The sequence below is a fragment of the Simochromis diagramma genome, unplaced genomic scaffold (assembly GCF_900408965.1).
Source record: "Simochromis diagramma unplaced genomic scaffold, fSimDia1.1 OVJJ01000664.1, whole genome shotgun sequence".
Classification (NCBI taxonomy): Eukaryota; Metazoa; Chordata; class Actinopteri; order Cichliformes; family Cichlidae; genus Simochromis; species Simochromis diagramma.
The window spans coordinates 43,239-63,109 of record NW_024387368.1 but is presented as its reverse complement, the minus strand read 5'-3'; the positions used below and the strand labels follow the sequence as shown (position 1 = coordinate 63,109).

The 19,871-nt window shown below is 39.7% G+C and overlaps 1 protein-coding gene across 3 annotated transcripts in view; it reads left to right on the top strand.

Annotated features, from left to right (window-relative positions):
* Positions 1 to 19,871, top strand: part of LOC120718815 — a 44,930-nt gene that overhangs the window by 10,415 nt on the left and 14,644 nt on the right. The window lies entirely within an intron of this gene.

Below are 19,871 nucleotides of genomic sequence, written 5' to 3'. Positions count from 1 at the left end.
CTTTAGTCTCAGTTCTCAAAGAACAAGCTTTGGGTGATGAAAGACTCCAAACAGTCTTCTGTGAAGTTGAAGCTATATTGAACGACAGACCCATCACCAGAGTTTCAGATGACTCATGAAGCATTGATATGAATGATCTTCATATCAGGAAAAAGTGTAAAAAGGTACAGTACATGGCAGAGTTGTTTGCAAGATGCAAGAAAGACAAAAATGGACGAGGACTAAAAGATTTCTTATACCTGGAGATAGTGTCTTGATTACAGACGCTACAGCTCCAAGAGGATCATGGATGATGACAAAAGTCTTAAATGTAAACCAAGATGCAAAAGGCTTGGTGCGTTCTGTGAGACTACAAACAACGACGTGTGTTTTGAAGAGGCCAGTTGCAAAACCTCTTTTGCTACTGGAAGAGAAATAACATCATGAACAGAGATTATTAAGGACTTGCCTGAGGGAATAGCTCCTTTTTTTATAACTTTAAAGTAATTGTGATTGTATGCACAATCAGGGGCCAGAGTGTTGGAGCCATTTATTCTTTATTTTTGTTATTTTGAGATTTGTTAAAGTTTGTTGTTGAGTTTATTTGTAGGTTAATATTTGTTTCATTTTGTTTTGGTCTGTTGTTTATCTTGTTAAGTCAGCCAGGAAGAACTGTAGGCAAATTTAGTATAAATAAAGGGACTGGTGTAGGACCAGCATGCACTTAGGTGGGCCTATGGTTTTTTACCAGAGCAGGAGAAGCAGCAGGAAGGAACAAAGATGGGTATGTGTTATTGCTTGCCATACTGGAAAAAAAAGATAAAACACAACTTTCGAGTTTGATCACTGGACTTCTGTTGCCTGCGTACAGAACATTACCACGGTGCAGCAGTGGCTTCTGGATTTTAAACTTTAGGATGTTTGGTTGAACAAACAAAGGGAATCACCACTACATTAGTCGCATTATTGTATTGTAATGTGAATTTATTTGAGGAATAGATCTTTAGTTTTAATATTAGTAAAGAGACTTGTATTTAGGAGAACTTGAAATGTTGCTGGGGTAGACTTTATCTCCCCCCTGATCTGGACGTGCAGAAGAAAATGGATGGAGGACTTGTAATGCCTCTTCAGTAAAGTGACGCTGAATATGAGGGGTACTTGAGCCCCAGTTAGTTTCTGTTGCACAGACGTGATTATAAAAGCTGTTGTTCTGCTCCGTATTCTCTCTGGATTCCTGTTGAATCGTCAAACAGCACACAGCTCACCCTCCTGAGCTTTGCTCCAAGCAACCGTCAGTGGAAACTCGCAGGATCACTGATCCTCCTCCTAATTAACCTTTAGTGCACTTTATGAAAACAGTCTTAAATCTTCCTTACACTCATTGGCCTTGTGTTCACTTTTAAATTACACATATTAAACATAAAACAAGCAAGCTCTTTACTGTTATTGTTAACCTTTTATTCTGTGGCCGGGAATTAAAGACATAATCTGGCTCTAATTGGCTGCTCTGGGCCTTTTCCTGTAATTAGAAGCAACAAAATGAAGCTGATGTTACAGATTTCAGCTGTTACACCTCTTCCTGTGATCAGCCACTAAGTCCTTCTTATGTATGTTATGTTAGTATAACTAACTTTTGCAGGATATCACAGGTTGTCAGTGAAGGTTCTCAGTCATCCAGGTCATCGTAGTCAAAGGAGCTTGCAAAGAAAAGCGTCTGGACTTCTTTAAGTTACTTGAAGACGTTTCACCTCTCATCCGAGAAGCTTCTTCAGTTCTAAGGTCAAATGTTGGAGAGTCCCAGATATAAACCTAGTGGGAGTAACCCCCCACAGAGGGACAAAAGGACCCCCTGATGATCCTTTAATCGCCTGAGCCAAGGTGGGAAACTGGGCGTGGGTCCCAATCAGCCAGAGTTTCGGGTGAGTTCATTGTGAAACCTGGCCCCACCTTATCATGCGAATTCCTGAGGTCAAAAAAGACTCCAAAAAAGACACAGGTTGTTTTCACTGTTTCACTGTTTTGTCTTTTTTTTTCTAAAAACTTAAGCACTGATCAGTCATTTGTATGATCTGTGGGGCTCAGGCTTTAAATGTGGTAATGTGTAGGCCTGCTCCTGCTGCCTCTATCTTACTAGGTCAGTAAATATCAGCAGTTATATATATTTGCAGTAAAGTAACATAGAGATTCATTTAATATTGTATATGAATATATTACTGATGGGACATGAGGCCTGCTGAAGGCAGCCACGCTGGGGCCAGACTCAAGGTCAGATGAAACATGTCACGTGCAAACTAAAGCTCTTCTGCTGCCACCTACTGGCACTTATTCTTTTGTGACTTTTTCCACAGTGCATACACTCATTGGCCAGATTTTTAGGCACACCTCACTAGGTGTGCTAGGCCAGGTGAATCTCAGAGAACATAAAAATAATCCATGCACATCCTCTTCACCCTGTGGGGTAGGTGCAGATAAGGAGCAGGTATGGATGAAACATTACCTGCAGCTGAGTTTATTAAACTCCACCAAGACAGCTGGTGACGCAAATCTAGGCTAGACTGTCCAATTTCACAACCTTGCACTTCTGGGCTCCTCGGTCTCCGAAGGACCTGGCCCACATAGACTGCGAAGGCCAGGTTCTTAGTGGGATGCAGCCTAGGAATTGGGAAACAACTCATGAACATGTTGTTTTAGTTTCATTTTGTTCATTTGTTCGAAATTTTATTGTTATTAAAAGTTTTAAGGGATTTTTGTACCTGATATTTGAATGAATAATCTATAAATTGTTTTTTCTTTTTTAATGAAAAGTGACTTTTTAAATTGTCAGCAGAGCATTCTTTAAACATGCAATCAGTTTGTGTTCTTGAAGAAAGTTTCATTTCTTGTACAGTTTCAGCACAGAATGAAAACAAAATGGGAAAATGTGTTTTAAGAGAAATGAAAGCTCACAAATTTGACTTTGGTGTCATTGCTGCACACATTCTATCACTTGGTTCTATCACTATATTTCAATGAAAATCAGACATACCATTTTCCACTGATATACAGTTCACTTGCATATTTACCTTACTCTTTTTATAAAGGTAATATAATGACCGAAGGATGTGTTTTTAAACTGATAAAACAGGTTAGCTATCAGTACATCAAAACTGAAAATGTCTAGAATGGCTTGAATTTAAAAAGCCTTCTCACATTTATATTACACATGTACTGAGACAATATTCTCTCTTTCTTTCTTTCTTTCTTTTCATGCTCACCACCACTGCACAGGCTGTAACTTTATCTCTATCCTTAGGTCAGAGCCGGGCCACTATTTACCAAGGAATTAAAGTCTGAATAACCATATTTATTTTATGCCCCAGTGATGTACAAATTGACTCTTACTTCAAACAACTTCAAACATCCTATTCAGCAAGTAGGCTGCACCTCTTTTGTTTTTGTTTGATCTGATCACTGAAATAAACTGTACATAAGTGCAGTTCAACACGTGTCAGCACAGCAGACGGCTGTATTCAGAGAGAGCCGAGGACTTTTTCACGCCTAACCCTAACCCTGACATCCTCCAGCATCTGTCTCCTGAGGGGCACCAGGCAGGGATGCCCACTCTCCCCTTCACTGTTTGCAATTTTTTATCAAAACACTAGCAGCAACATTTAGGCGGACTATAGTTAACAAGGGCATAAAATGCAAGAACGTAGAACCTCAAATCAGTCTTCATGAGGATGATGTGTTGCCTTTTCTCCGAGGTAATTGCTTTAATAAACTCTTTCTCAAGACTTTCAGTTTATCCAATAAACTGGTTAAAGTCTGCAGATCTTCACATAAAGAGGCACTGTAGGTGACACTTAATAATTGTGCACATTTTTCATTTTTTCATATTACTGCTGTGTTGCAGGATCCATGACAGCAAGAGGAACCATCATCATTCTGGACAACCCTATGAGTCCAGTCAGCATTTAATTAAAAACACAGACAGTGCAAAACAAAGAGGTTTGGTAACATATGCACTTCAAAGTCCTGAGAAACTGCCTGTACAATTCCTAAAATGTGTGTATTTACTGTGTTATTTAATAAATAAATGATCAAATCTATTTGGTTTTATCATGCTAGAAGGTGCAAAATCACCCAAATTAAAGCATATTGGTTATTTCTGCAATTCAGAACGACGTTTAATTAAATAGCTAAATATGCAAAACATAAGCTTATAGAGGTGTGTGAGTCTTAGCTCAGTGTTGGAGCTATTTATTCTTTAGTTTTTTTATTTTGAAATTTGTTAAAGTTTGTTGGTTTGTTTATGTTTTTGGGTTATTTACAATTTTTATTTGTAGGTTAATATTTACTTCGTTTTGTTTTATTTTGTTGTTTATCTTGTTAAGTCACGCAGGAAGAACTGTAGAGACTGGTATAGAACCAGCATGCACTGGGGTGGGCCTATGGTTTTTTTTACCAAAGCAGGAGAAGCAGCAGGAAGGAACAAAAATGGGTCTTTGTTATTCCTTGCAAAAATGGATAAATAAACCATAAAGTATTTGGACATTGGACTTCTATAGTCTGCATACAAAATATCACCACAGTGCAGCTGTGCAGTGGCTTGTAGATTTGAAATTGTTGGATGTTTGGTTGGACCAGGGACGATTCTAGGATCAGAGCTTTGGGGGTGCTGAGCATCAGGAGAGCTGCCCAGCCAGGCAAGATAAACTTTACTCGTCACAATGAGATTTCTTCCCTGTCTCTGTCAGTCCCTGCATCCCTAAATGTCTCCAGTTGTGCCGAGTTCCCTCTGACTGTCTCCTTGGTGCATTTAAACCCCTGTTCCTCCCTGTCCTCGTCGTCTGTTGTCTTCGTCTCCGTTATCAGTCATCATAATTTTACCATCTCTGTGCAAGTCTGCAAATTTCTTTATTAAATCACAAGAATCTTAAATTCATCAAGTCTCTCTGTGCCTGGGTCCTGGTCTCAAAACATGACATCACTGTTTTGTACATTTCAACATAATTTAATCCCCAAATTTGTGAAAAAAAAAGCAAAACACTTTTTTGAAAAATCTGTAACAAAACCATCAAATCTGTTCAAGGTTATTTAAATGCTGCAAAAGAAGAATGGATTGGAATTTTAAAAAAAAAATACATATCCTAACCTTAATTACTGGGGGAGAATAATGAATGATGCTCATAGTTAGGGATGGGTATCGTTTAGGTTTTATCCGATACCGGTGCCAAACCGGTACTTTTGAAACGGTGCCGGTGCTTAAACGGTGCTCAAACCGGTGCTTAAAGAACGGAGAACACAAACTTTGTCCAAAAACCTCTCATGTTCAGCTGTTTTTTTGTAAAAAGATAACAATGTTAGCCTTTTCTGCGGCTATGGGGCATATATGGTATCACTCTTGGCTGGAAGCAGTGCTTAAACAATGGAAAAAACACAAACTTTGTCCACAAACATCTCATGTTTAACTGTTTTCCACTTTTTCTTTGGTCATTTTAGCCTTTTTGTCCAGGGTGAAGGGAGCATCTGCCATCAAACAAGAAGACAGCCGCATGTAGCTATGATCATGTTTGCTAGTTCACCTTACATGCATTAATGTAATAACGTGGTTAGCCTACTCAACGTAAATTACACACCAACAACATTAAACTACTCGCCCAGAGAAGAACGGCTGCTGCTGCATCATCATCCTCATCATTTCTGCTACACTGGCAGGGCTAGGGGCCAGGACTCTCCTCTTCGAGTTTTTGGGGGATGTTGCTAACTCCGGGTCCGATAACAGGCACCTCACCCGCAGTAGATGTGCTCAGTGTGAGGTCTTGCAGCAAGCTATCAAATACGGTGCATTTCTCAGCTTTTAACAAAATTCTATATGTCGCCAGGTGTTTCATCGGATTTGAGGTGTTACCTCCTTTGACAGTATCACAGTATCAGCTTAAAGCACTTGTTGCAGGCTGCTGAGTTTGCATCTTTTGCTGTGAAGTACAGCCAGACTTTGACCGCTTCGCCTTGGGCATTTTTAATCTGTAGCTCTGCTCTAAAAGAACGTACGTACCTGGGCCCGCCTACTATCCTCGAAACGTAAAATGATTGGCTAGAATCTAAAGTGTATCACAGCTCAGGAAAAAAACAGAACAGAAATAAAGCACCGAAATGTGCGCTGCTTTTCGGTCTGGTTACTACCATTTATGTCAGAACCGGTGCCATCATGGCACCGGATACCGGTACCCATCCTTACTCATAGTGAGTAAAAAGTAAACTGAGTGCATTTTTTGGACAGAGATTCACTTTTAATATTTATGTATAATATAATACAGATACATACAAAACACTCCGGAAACAGAATTATTACAAAATATTTAAAAAATATATATATAAAAATGGAGGCAACTTTGCCTGCGGTAGAATGTATACCATGCATGAAAACATCTTTACTGCAGATACTAATTTTACTAATTTAATAAGACTAATTTTGTGACTTTCATGCTTTCATAGTGGTACTTGGGAGAGCTTGACATTTTCTCACACTGTAAAAAGTTTGAGAAACACTGATAAGTGTATGTGTGCTTTTGGGAAACATTTAAAGCTGCTGTACAGAATCTTTGAAACAAGCTTAAAACATTTTTAGAATATAAACAGAGCATCTGCTTCTCTTTACAGCTCCTCACTCCATCAGGACTGATTGGCACTTTCTGATAGTGTGCAAATGTGATGTACGTACTACAGCAGTCATACAGACAAGTGGACGGTCCAAAAGTTGGCCTACCTATTACTGGCTGAGGTTTTAGTAGAGTTGTGGCTGAACCACATAAAAATATATCATTAATTTTAATCTATCCAATCAATTATAATGTTATGTTGGAATGTTGTTAAAGAGGGTCAAAAATGTTTCAACCCAGTTTGTTTGTGTGAGTAAAATCAGTTTTTTTCTCTTTGTCAGTTTAACAGTTTGTGTTGTGCCTGTCACTGTTCCCTGTCTGTTTTCTTACCTGGTTCTTCCTGACTTTGTACTTTCTCCTCACGTTCCCCTCTTTCCTCTCTCCCTCTTTGGACTGACAATCATACACAAATAGATTGTATTCAATTAGATTAAATTACATTAATATGAAAAAATACTATTAAGATCACTAATGAAAAGTCCTCTCTCAGTGTACTTTCAACCAAAAGGCAAATAACCAAACCACATGAACATCTAATAAAAGACATAAATATTGAAACACTGATCCAACATTATTCTTGATTGATGGATCATTTGATTTTACACTTTTACCTGAATGTGGCTCCTTTTTTTGAAAAAAACTTCCTTATATCCATTATGAACCTGGCTGTCTCTCTGTACACACACACACACACACACACACACACACACACAACAGGAGTTATAAGGTTAATGGGCATTCAGTCAGTTAGTATCCATTTTAAAACAGGACAGTGGTAACAACAGCAGGCTACGGACAATTTTAAGTTTTAGATTTTAAATAGTCTGTATAAATTTCGATGGGAGCAACAGGACGGTCAAATATCAGTGATTTTACTACGAGAGGACGGATTGTAGGGTAGCAAACATCGTTGGAAAACATGTTTTCAACACTGCAGGTTACCTGGTGTAATGTTTTTCAGCCAACAAGAAACATGGTCTGACTCCTACCAACTATATAAAGAGTAACTGAAGGTTAAATGCAGCTAATATGTCCTGTTTTAAGCCAGGCACTCACACCTCCGCTCCGCTGTGTCTCAGCCACCATCGCTCTGGCAGACAGAGCGCTAGAGCCAGAGCAGGGGAGAGCTGGAACAGACCATTTTGGGAGGGGGGGTGTTATCTATACTGTTGTTGTTAAAATGTTATGTATCAACCAAGTACAGTACTGTATGCTTGTTATATTTTTAGCAGTGTGTCACACAAACAGCAAATATTGTAAAAAAAAAAAAAAAAAAAAGTAAGAAATCTTTGGGGGTGCTTGATTCATTTTTGGGGGGTGCTGAAGCAAAATCCGCCAAAGGTGGATACTGCTAAGTGGTCTGCAGGTGATGCTTTGTGTTGTTGTGGTCTGTGTGAAACAGAAAACTAGGAAAGGAGAGTGTCTTCCAGCCGAGACACACACTTAGCATGGCCATCACCATATATGGATTAAATGGTTATCTGATTTTTTTTTTTCATTTCATGTGGCACATTAGAATTTGCATTTAATCCATATATTATTCACATATCTCAGTGTTGTAAGAGTATAATTTTGAATATTCTTCTCTCTCTATTGGTCAGTGATCAGTTAGATGTATAACAATGTTATAAAGTAGTTTTAATTGTATCAGTTCTTCATTCTAATGTGAATCATTATCATATCTTGTGGAAAATGTATTTTGTTATTGTGTTTAAGAGCAGATTCATCAAAGCACCTTTTTTATCTGCACTATATTTTTTCAATTGTTGTAATTAATAATAATTTATATTGGCATTTAAAATTGTTGTGATGCAGCATAGACTTCATAATATGGGCTTTACTTATCTGATTATGTTTTTATAATCTATATTTTTGTTTAAGAATCGTTTCTGAAATAAATATATCAAAATGTAAATTAACAGGCTGTTTGTTGCTGCTCTTCTGTCAATGACTCCATGCTGATTTTAATTTTTAATAAACAAACAATCCACATATTTCAGTGCAGGATTTAGAGCAGAGTATATGAGTAAACTGGGTTATGTTCAGATGCTACATTAAAGTGACACATCAATGAATAATAATTATGATTCAATAACAATGTGGCCTTTAAGATTCTGCATATGGAGCAACTGTCACAGTTTTGGACCATAGAGCTTACTGACGTTAAGTTTAAAAGTTTTTTAAACAGTGAACATCATCAGTAATATAAGCTGCGAGGTTAAAAGAGTCCACAGAGTCAGCTAAACTTAGTTGCTGTGGATGACTGTTAGTTATCTCGAGAAAAGAATTTTAAAATGAAACCTGAAGTGTAGAACATAAATAAAGAGAACCCTTATTAAAATGTGTTAATTCTCTGGTGTCAGCATTTAGTGCAGCTTGGAGGTGTGAAGGAGATGATTTATCAAAGCCACAGTAATCTACGCATGACGACACAAATCCATGAATAATTTCTTCCAGATTAACGAATAACATCATACGTCACAATTTAAAATTTGCTCTTAAATAAAAGAAAGAAGGAAGAGAACTAGATTTTACACGTGAAGCAAAGATAAAGAGTTTAGGAACACTGGACTTAAGCATTTAAACAAAACGAATCAAACGCCCGGCTGTCTTTAGAATATAATTCAGGAGGAGTTTATAATCATGGTCTCAATCTGGTGTGTAAAACAAAAATTTGACAGAAACACGATCACTGTTAGTACATCTCAGAAAGATCTCATTTCTCAGAAGAGTAATAGATTACATCTTCACAGTATCTGATCAACCAGCTGCTGTGGAAAGTTCTGAGTTTTTTTAGACACAGAAATAAAAAAAAAATGTTTGATTTAATGCTGATAAATGAATACTGAGAATTTAGAAGGAAATGTTTTCATCTCAGAACCTGATTAAAACTGTCACACTAATCTCTATGCTTTTTTTAAACTCAGCAAATATGAAACTAAGTGCTGTTTTAATTGCTGTCATTTTTATGTGATGTGTAAATAATTCAGAGCAAAGTGTTTTGTTCCTCAGTGGTTCACTCTGTAGCCTCACAGTAATGTGTCTACTTCAGGAGCTCCAATTTCTTCAGCCAACATTTCAGGCAGAGGGAATGCTTCATGCACCAACACCAACATCATCACACAGCCACATCCATTTATACCATATAAGGAAGCACTAAGATTTTATCGAATAATCAATCTAACCTGCTGAAATTATGAAAGCCAAATTTTTAGCCACCATGTAATACCATCTGCAAAGCATCTGATTGGATGTGACATCATTATTCAGGATAACCTACTGACCTATTGCCAATCAAGTAAAAACATACCCGGATAGATGAACTATCAGTCAGGATTGGTCTCCCTAAAACCCAGAGAACTGCTAAAGCAACCAGATGCATGTGTCAGACACTGAGTGCCAGTGTACTGTATGTGTGTGTTTGTGTGTGTGTTTATGTGTGTGTAGCACCCCAAAATGGGCTGTGTTTACCAATCAATCGGCAAGTTTAATTTCAGTTATTTAAACATACAGGAAAACATGACTCATGATTAATATGCTGGTTTTACAACACATACATCCAGATTGTAAACTGGCTTGTTTACTAAGAAGCATATTGACATTGATCAAGGTGTGTTGTCTACTTGTGTAAAAACAGTAAAAACACAATAAAAGGTCTTGTGATGTGATGACAAATTTGTACCAATGCGAGAGAAAAAGTGAGCTAAACCAGTGAAATCAGCGTGTTTGCAGACAGAAAGATAATGAAGACATGCTGCTAGGAAATGAAAGATACAGATAAAACGAATGTAGTGTGTATTGTGTAACTGCCTCAGTACTCATGGACATTATAAATTCTGTCTGTATTCTCTTTACAGTCAATGCGAAACATTACAAACGCGGTGACACGTTAACACTAGTACAGTAAATATTAGTAACTACAAACAAAGTTTAAAGATTCTGCTGTTGGAATTTAGTAATTTAATACAAACATACCTTATTATTATTATATATCTCACAACTACCTCATAATAATAATAATAATGGATTGCAGTGCTGTACAATTCCACTATTCATTCACTCTCACATTCACACACTGGTGGAGGCAGCTACAGTTGTAATAATGACATCTCTTCCTTGTTTTATACTTTATTCCACACAGTTAAGTATTGCAGGGTAGTTTTATAAGTAGATGGAGGGAGGGTAAGGCGTGGTTTCCATGGTGATCTCTGCATAAGGCAGTGGTTCCCAAACTTTTTTTGCTGGGCCCCCTTTTGTTTTACAAGAAAATGTTTGCCCCCCGTGCGCGCACCGCCCACCACCACCACCCCCACCTAAACAACAGCATGTGCTCCTGACACAGGGGAAACTAATTCTGTCACAGAGACCAGCCACTACATGACACCCACAGTGGGCCCACAGACTGTGAAGCCTTTGATTTATTATTTATTGCTGCAGTCTATGGAACACTTATAAAACAATGAAGAAGAGACGTGTTTATATATCTAAATGAATCTGTAAAATCAGATCCAAACAAATCAAGAAGAGCAGTTATTCACTGTAGTGAGACAGGCAGTCGAAGTTAACATTTAACCTGTGTTACTGTTTCCTGTATTTGGCTTTAAATCAATTTGATGTCTGATGATATGAAATAATGCCAAGGTACATCAGCTTTATGTTCACAGATGGAAAAATGAAGCATATCAAGAAAAGAACACTGTCCCAACTGTGAAACATGGGGGAGGCTCGGTTATGTTCTGGGGCTGTTTTGCTGCATCTGGCACAGGGTGTCTTGAATCTGTGCAGGGTAGTCACAGGTCACTATTTTAAGGTGGCCCTTTTGTGAGACCTGACCTCAATCCTATTGAGCATCTTTGGAAGCAGCTGAAACGTGCAGTCTGGAAAAGGAGCCCTTCAAACCAGAAACAACTGGAGCAGTTTGCTCATGAGGAGTGGGCCAAAATACCTGCTGATTGGTACAGAAGTCTCACTGACAGTTACAGGAATTTGTTCGATTGCAGTGTTTGCCTCAAAATAACATTTTATGTTCTCTGTGAGATTCACATAGCACACCTTGCAAGGTGTGTGGCCAATGAGTGTATGCACTGTGTAAAAAGTCAAGAAAAAAAAAATAAAAATAAGAGCCACTAGGTGGCAGCACCAGAGCTTCAGTTTGCTCAGCACATGATGGTTTTCATCTGAACTTGAGACTGACCCCAGCTTGGCTGCCCCCAACAGGCCTCATATCCCATCAGTGATATATTTATATACAGTAATATTTGAATCTCTGTGTTACTTTAGTGCTAATATATATATAACTGCTGGTATCTACTGACCTAGTAAGAGAGAGGCAGCAGGAGCAGGTCTACACATTACTGCATTTAACGTCTGATCCCCGCAGATCATATAGTGAAGTGATAATGCTGACAGTCCTTGGCTGATCAGTTTTTACGTTATTAGAAAGATAAATAAAAGTGAGATTTTCTGTGTTTGCAGGCCCAGCTGTGTCAGAGACTTATCACCCGTGAACAAAGCAAGACAAACAGCGATTCATTTTAACTTGCAAGGGAGGTCGATCGGATCAGGCTGCAATTCTGTACCCGACCTCAGACGACTCCGACTCCCAGTGTCCGCTTGCCGCCTTTTATTCAGTGACAAACAAACACCACCCATTATAAAACCCATATGGTCATAAAAGTTTAAAACACGAGCATGTGTGTGTGTGTATGCACGTGTGCATGAGCACACGAGTATGCGTGTCCGTGTGTGTGACTTCCTGGTTACAAACATTTTAACAACATCCCTGGTCATAAAAAGGGTCATCTCCCTTCACCCCGTACATGGCTTAACCCCTTTAATGGTCCAACATATATAAGAAAGAAGTGAACGCCCTTACTAAATAAGAAAACAGAACCTTTACATAGGATGTGCCTGCAGTTAAACATTATAGCCTCCCCCACCATTCAACAGGCTGGGGAGGAGAATACTACGGAGAAAAAAAAAATTAGGGAGAAAAAACAAAATTAGGGAGAAAAAAAAAAATTAAGACGGACTTTTGCGAGATCTCGCAAAAGTATTGCGAGATCTCGCAAAACTCCAACAATGGCGGCAGCTACTTAGTTGTAATATTACTCTTTCTGGGTCACAAAATACACTTTTAAGATATTTTGAGGCGTGAATGTAGTTGTGTAAACGTCAGATACCTGCTCGGTTTACAAGACATCACATATTTGCAAAAGTGCTCCGACGTTTTTGGAGATCTGACACCCACTAGCTCGAAGCTAACGGGAGGTCGAGACCTACTACAGCCGGGAGGAACACCGCTTTCCCGGCACATCGTGCCTCGACCTCCCGGTCGGCTTCGAGCTGGCGGCCTCCGAAGAATGCGGCTAAAACTTTTGCGAGATCTCGCAAAAGTCCGTCTTAATTTTTTTTTTTCTCCCTAATTTTTTTTTTTCTCCCATGTCCCCTGCGGGGCTCCGTAGAATACAACCAAAAGAATGTCTTTGATCATATAGTTTAAAACAAGGTTTACACATTTAAGTATAATAATGACAACATTTAACAATATACTCTAACAGCCCTAGTCTGGTGGTTTGTTTTTATTTAGTTTGATTTTGTGAGCTGGTTATTAGGTGCTGCTCCAGCCAGCCAGAAAATGCCCCGCCATCCGTCCTACCCCTTCCTCCCTGTGTAGCAAGCAGCAGGCGCAACTCGCAAATGGAGGGCCTCCTCCCTGCAAATGGGCAACACAAAAGCAATCGGTGCCCATGCAAAAAGGAAAAGAAAAGTGCTGCCATGATGTCGGGGCAGCATGGGTGTGAGCAACATTTTTTGTGCCAATGCCATGATGCCGCCCAGGGCAACCATCCATGTCGCCCATATCAAAAACCGCTACTGGAGACACACAGAAGCATCCGTTATATCTGAGTGGGTGTCAGAAATGATGACAGTTTAGTGGCAGTTCAACTGAGTGACAGAAAGTACCTGAAAGTGCTTCAGGTGTTTCACATTTCAGCATATCCCAGACCTTGGACAGGATTTAACATGTTTGTATTTGGCTTTTGGGAGAAAACGTTGGTTGCAGAGAAAGTTCACAGAGGCACAGGGAGAACATGCAAACTCCACACTGAAAGGCCCGGGAAATTTAAAGCAGCAGTTTGACTTCATTTAAAAAGATCTTAAATTACCAGACAAAACATCTGGACTTCTTTAAATTGGAAGTCTGGACGCCTTTTCTTTCCAAGCTCCTTAGAATATACTGAGTACATCAAAATTACACTGTTAATTAGCAGTAATTCTTTGAAACATTATACACTTCTTATTACACTATAGAAAGTGCCTTTTCTTGGAAATTATTCTACTTTTCCACTTTCAAACAGGTGAATTTCAGTTCCCGTTCATGCACGTCATGGAAACTGACACAAGCAGAGACTATTTTCCGAATAAGTCTGTTTGCGTGTCAGTTTTTCAGTGGTTAAATACCTTTAACCGCCATCCCCAGGAATACACACCCTGTTCACCCTGTTCATTACAGAAAATAAGGCACACATGAACGGTTTACTGGAGAAACAAACACAATACAGGTTCAGGTTCCCACTGTTATTTCAAAGGACTTGCTTGTTGGAATGTGTGGATTTATTGTCGCTCTTTTACAAGCTTCTGTTCTTACTGAAAGTGCTGCTCAAAAAAACTGTTCCGTTGAGGAAGTTGTCAGTGACATTCAGAGTCAATGAAGAGAAGTAGTACTCCAAACATGTTCCTCTCATATTAAGGAATCAGACATTTACAAAAGAGTTGAGCACATTTTAAACCAATTAGATAACTGATTTTCAAAATTAACACTGAGAAAAAAAAGGACAGATATATTATGATTAAAAATGTGAAATAGTTGAGCTTAACCTCCTAAGACCCACATTTTAAATTTCTCTTTGATATTTGGGCATATCGGGGTCCGATGAATGTAAAAACAAAGAATTACCAGATTCTTTTTACCTTATTTTTGTGTTTAAGATTAATAAGAGCCACATAGGAGGGGCGATCGTGGCTCAAAAGTTGGGAGTTCGCCTTCTAATCAGAAGGTTGCCGGTTTGAGCCCCAACCTGGACAGTCTCGGTCATTGTGTCCTTGGGCAACACACTTCCCCCGTTGCCTACTGGTGGTGGTCAGAGGGCCCGGTGGCACCAGTGTCCGGCAGCCTTGCCTCTGTCAGTGCGCCCCAGGGTGGCTGTGGCTACAATGTAGCTTACCATCACCAGTGTGTGAATGTGTGTGTGAATGGGTGGATGACTGGTTGTGTAAAGTACTTTGGGGTCCTTCGGGACTAGTAAAGCGCTATACAAATACAGACCATTTACATATGAGGATATTCATTTAAAATTTTGATAGAACAGTAGCAGTATAATGTCCTTATAAGTGGATATCAGGCCCTTGTTGAGCAAAATTGAGTATTTTGGTCTAAATAACCCAAAATGTGATGTCCTCATATGTGGACGCCAGGTCCTAGGAGGTTAATGAATTTGTACTTGGTGTAAGATTGGATACACATAGACTTAGAACTACAGGTGTTTGTAGTGAAATACCTGTCAGAGACAAAAACATGTATGTGCCCATTTTAGTTACAATAAATTGATTTTCAAGTATAATGAAAAATAGAGAATATTTCTTGCATGAATTTGAAAGACAAACTGGGTTATACAAAGACATTAACGAAGGATTATATTTCCAAAACCATTCTGTTTCCACAACAGAAATATGCTCTACACATTTTACTGTATTATGATGATTTTGAAACTGCAAACATATTAGGTTCCAAGATTTATTTCACTATAAAAAATAAATAAATAAAAAAAAACTTCCACAAAGGTTAAGTCTGTACTGAAGAGCCTACATTTAACTGCTCTTTTCTACAAAGAAGACAAGAAATATGGTATGGAGGCCTACCCCTCCCCCCCACTGCCAGTGACAGACGTCCCCAGATATCGGTGCATTGGTGGTTCTTTATGTCCGGGGATGGGCATCCAGGTACACACCGACACACTCCTGGTTGCTGCTTCTCGGGGCCTGGAGCCTGGGGCTCGCTCGGGCCCCTTCGGGGGTGGGGTGCCCTCGGCCTCTTGGCCTGGGGCTTGGTCACTCTGGCATAGCTGGCTGCCGGCGGAGCTCACGGGCACATCACTGCAACCCCCCCTGGCTTCTGCTCCGCGGCTGCTGAGTGAGCCCTCATCTGGGACTCTCCTCAGCTCTTTCTGGGACAGTGGCGCAGCTGCCCCTCTGTTGGTCTTCCTTGGTCTCTTGCGCTCTTGGGGCCTCTGGATGTCTGGAGTCTTGATCTCCTCCATACCTGCTTCATGCCCTGGAGGACGGGGGCTGTGTCTCCCCTTTAGCAGATCATCACATGAAGGAACCTGTTAAATACAAGCATGCTCATGCTCACAGGGAGGCGCTTTCGCTTTGCGGGACATATTTTACGCCTACCCCCTCATCGCCCAGCTAAGATTTCCATGACATGGCGTCCACGCACTGGCAAGCGAAAGCAAGGCCGACCAAAGACCACATGGCGTTGAACATTTATGGACGATCTGAGAACTGTCGACATTGCCTGGGACGAAGCTGAAGCAGTCGCTGCTGACCGACATTGATGGAGATCACTAGCTGCCCGATGCGCCGCTCGGCGTAGGAGGAACTAAATCTAAAGTCTAAGTCATGCTCACAGGTGTACACACGGGTGCTCACACACACAAACTACACCCTTTTTGGCTCCTACCTCAAAGCACACTGTGCGCTGTCGATCTTACGTGCTGCACAATAATGTTTAATATTTAGTATTTACTGTTATATTCACATAGATAATTGCGATGATGTTGTTTATTATATTGCTCTCTTTCTTTTGCTTGTTTTCTCCTTTTTTCTTTCTCAACAGGTGATCCAGGTGATTTATATATGTTTTTTTTTTGTCGGTTTGTTTTGTTGGCTTTTGTTTTTTGCCCTTTATCCCCGTCCCTCTTCCCCCACTCTTTTTCTTTCCCTCTTTCTTTCTCCCTTTTCTTTTCCCCAGTCAAGTCTGTCCCATACTTAGCAAGTAAAAATAAAATAAAATTGATGGCAAAAGAACCAAACGGGACAGGCAGGGGGAAAAAAAAGAGAGAGAGAGAGAGAGAGGCGTTGAAAGGCTGCCCCAATGGAACTGTTTCAGAGGAAAACACGAACACAGTGTACAGTTCAGTCTAGTAGTTTACTTACACCTGGGCTACACTGCCCATGAGGCTACATTCTTCAGGGCAATGCCTAACACTCTGCCTATTGCCTTCATATTAAGTAATTTTTTGAAGAATTATTTTTGAAAATGTTTGGTCACGTCATTATTCGGGCCGCAAGTTGAGGTGACATGTGCCACAAGATTGAGACAGAGCCTTGGTCTCAAGTTTGTATTTTGTTTGTTTCCAACAGGGTGGAATTACCAAAAATTGAGAGGGGATGGACTAACATATGAAACAGGAAAAGACCACCGTGTATTCCATTTATTACAACAAAAAGTAACTGTATTCAGAATACCACCATTTTAAACAGTAACTGTATTTGAATACAGTTACTCATATTTTGTATTTTAAATACTTACATACTTACGGCTGTACACCAGGAATGGCTGGGACCAGGGAGCAGAGTTGCAGTGTTACACGCCTCTCTGCAGCTTCTCTCCTCCTGTTACCCCCGCAAAACCCATCTCCATAGAGATTGTGTCAGCTCCCAAACAGACGAAAAATAAACTAAAAACCAGCAACAAACAACTTAAACATAAAAAAAATCACAAAGAAAGAACAATACAGTATCCACATCTGAACCAAAGAGTAAACCAGTGAAATGTGGATTATTAAATATTAGGTCTCTCTCCTCCAAGTCTCTGTTAGTACATTACTTAATAATTGATCAACAAATTGATTTACTCTGCCTTACAGAAACCTGGTTGCAGCAGGATGATTATGTTAGTTTAAATGAATCAACACCCCCGAGTCATTCTAACTACCAGAAATCTCGAAGCACAGGCCGAGGGGGCGGTGTGGCAGCAATCTTTCACACCAGCCTATTAATTCTATTAAGCCTATTTTCTGAATCCTTTATCATCTGCAACTGAAAATAGTTGTGGATCATTACTATAACTTTATAATGTGACATTGTTGTCCCTTGCTGTCTTTCTCTCTCTTTCCCTCCTACTCTGCTCCTGTGCTACTGAGAGTGTAACTACCCCCCCCCCCCCTTCCCTTCCCAGCGCAAAGCACAAGACTCGCGTGCAGAGTGTAGCGGAAATTAGTGAGAGAGAGAGGGTGAGAGAAAGGAAAAAAAAATCCACGGGCTCGCGTCATTAACGTCAAAGATCCGTCTCTATGAGCCGTTTCGTTCGCAACCGACACATGACTACAACATTCATTTCATATCAAAAATCCTTGAAAGAGTAGTTGTCAAACAGCTAACAGATCATCTGCAGAGGAATGGTTTATTTGAAGAGTTTCAGTCAGGTTTCAGAGCTCATCACAGCACAGAAACAGCTTTAGTGAAGGTTACAAATGATCTTCTTATGGCCTCTGACAGTGGACTCATCTCTGTGCTTGTCCTGCTAGACCTTAGTGCAGCATTCGATACTGTCGACCATAATATCCTATTAGAGCGATTAGAACATGCTGTAGGTATTACAGGTACTGCACTGCAGTGGTTTGTATCATATCTATCTAATAGACTCCAATTTGTACATGTAAATGGAGAGTCCTCTTCACCCACTGAGGTCAATTATGGAGTTCCACAGGGTTCAGTGCTAGGACCAATTCTGTTCATTAGAAGACATAGTATACATTTTCACTGCTATGCAGATGACACCCAGCTCTATCTGTCCATGAAGCCAGATAACACACACCAATTAGTTAAACTGCAAGAATGTCTTAAAGACATAAAGACCTGGATGGCCGCTAACTTTCTGCTTCTTAATTCAGATCAAACTGAGGTTATTGTACTCGGCCCTGGAAATCTTAGAAATATGGTATCTAACCAGATTCTTACTCTGGATGGCATTACCTTGACCTCCAGTAATGCTGGGAGGAACCTTGGAGTAATTTTTGACCAAGACATGTCCTTCAACACACATATTAAACAAATATGTAAGACTGTGTGGAGCAGGGAAATTATTTTACTGCTATTGGTAAATAATCATCATCATTACCATTGCATTAATAATATAATCTGCAGCATTGATATTGTATTCAGAGGTTTAAACAGTGTGTGTGTCTTTCAGAAAGATTAAGTTGCAGGAGTTGACAGGAAGTTGCAGAGAGTTTGCAGAAGTGAAAGCAGAGTCTAAGTTATTCTGAGGAGCAGGTTAGATGAGGCTATTTGAATTACTAGGTTATTCAAATTGTCTGTTATACTTTTATATTCTTTTATTAAGCTTTTAGTAGAGGTTCTTGATTAAAACATTTATTCAACATAGTACATGTAGTTTCAGTTAGGTTATTGTACCTAAGGATGAGCCTCTGGTCTGGTAAAAGGTCAGAAGTGCAACGGGTGAGATGAGAGGGCATGTAGGGTCAACACATACACACACACATTAGTAGACTCATTTATAGGTGAGAAGTTGGTCATGTTTGTCTCTGGAAAGAGGAACAGCGTCTGGCAGGATGTGGGGCTCGTGTTTCAGACAAGATAGAAGACAATGTTCTTTGAAACTGTGTTAAAAGTCATTGTGGTTTTGATTTGACGTATGTATATATTCTGTCTGTGACGTATGAAGGGGCGTCATTAATTCAAACCCTGATGCTATAAAAATCTGTGTATGCTTTGATTAAGTCGAAGATCAATCCCTGTCTGCGTACAGAGTGGTCTTCCCACGCGTGTATTCATTAAAATCAATTGTTTGACCAAGATCTTCTGGACCATGGTTGTTTGTACTCTCCTTCCTCAATGCACATATTAAACAAATATGTAAGACTGCTTTCTTCCATTTGCGCAACATCTCTAAAGTTAGAAATATCCTGTCTCAGAGTGACGCCCCTCCCTGAGCCTGGTTCTGCCGGAGGTTTATTCCTGTTAAAAGGGAGTTTTTCCTTCCCACTGTCGCCAAAGTGGTTGCTCATAGGAGATCATGATTATTGGGTTTTTCTCTGTATCTGTTATTGTACGATCTACTGTACAATATAAAGCGCATTGAGGTAACTGATGTTGTGATTTGGCGCTATATAAATAAAATTGAATTGAAAAGTTTATAGCATGTGAAAAAGAGGTTTTATT